Source organism: Trichinella spiralis (genome assembly GCF_000181795.1).
Source record: "Trichinella spiralis strain ISS 195 chromosome Unknown Scfld1, whole genome shotgun sequence".
In the NCBI taxonomy this organism is placed as follows: Eukaryota; Metazoa; Nematoda; class Enoplea; order Trichinellida; family Trichinellidae; genus Trichinella; species Trichinella spiralis.
In genome coordinates this window covers 2,369,964-2,370,980 of record NW_003526940.1, presented here as the reverse complement: position 1 = coordinate 2,370,980, position 1,017 = coordinate 2,369,964, and positions in this window count along the sequence as shown.

Sequence of the window (1,017 nt, the reverse complement as noted above, 5' to 3'; positions counted from 1 at the left end):
TATTTCACTTTTGTGTGCATTGCGTTCAGTGCTTTCCGTTCCAGAGTTATTCGAATCATTTTCTATTCTGTTCCTTGTTATTGCTCAGTACCCTGAGTTACATCTTGTACCAAATCATTGCGGGATTTAGTCCAATTCGGTGGTATGGTAGGCAGGATATATAAATTAAAACGTGCCCGCAAACAGAAATATTGGAGATGTTCAAAAGTATGCGCTGAATGTATAGCATGTGTTCCTAGTTATTAACAATTGCTTTATTTCGGTATAGGATAATGAAGGCGGCGGGGGTGCAGTGTGGACGGATTTAGAAGTTCCGGCTGGGATCGATAGGAAAGATCACGTTGAAAAGTGCCGGGTAGATGAGCACATGGCCTATATAGACTGATGGCAACCGTAAAAACTTGGAGTACGGATGGTACATTCAAGGTTGTACCTCAATGATATGAATAGCATTTTACCATCCATGCCATTGTGGCGAGTAAGCTGGTGCCAGTAGTCTGTTGCTATGTACGGTTAAAGATATTGGCAAATAAGAGTTTATATTCCAAGCTTTAATAAACAAAGCGGCTGTCCTTAGTGTCAATCTTTATTCACAAACAATAATTTGTTATTTTGATATCGCTCTGATACCACTTTGTTAATGTCGTTCACTGATATGTTGTTTATTATTGTTGTTGTTGCTGTTGGGTAATGAAAAATAAAAATCACAATTTATTTTTTGTATTGTTTTTTCTGATATAACTTATTACTATTGCATTTGATATAACGTCACTTTGGTAGAATAAATATAGAATAATGATGAAAATTATTTTCGGGAATGCTGATCATGAAAATGTATAAACTTCACCACAAATAATATATTTAAATAAACAAAATTTCAATGAATGACGAAGCTTCAAACAGGCAATAAAATTTTGGAATAATATTTTCATTATTAATGTTACGTCACTACTATTAAAGTTACGTACTCCTAAATGGAATATTTGAACCAATGAAATGAAAAAATATACAGCTAAT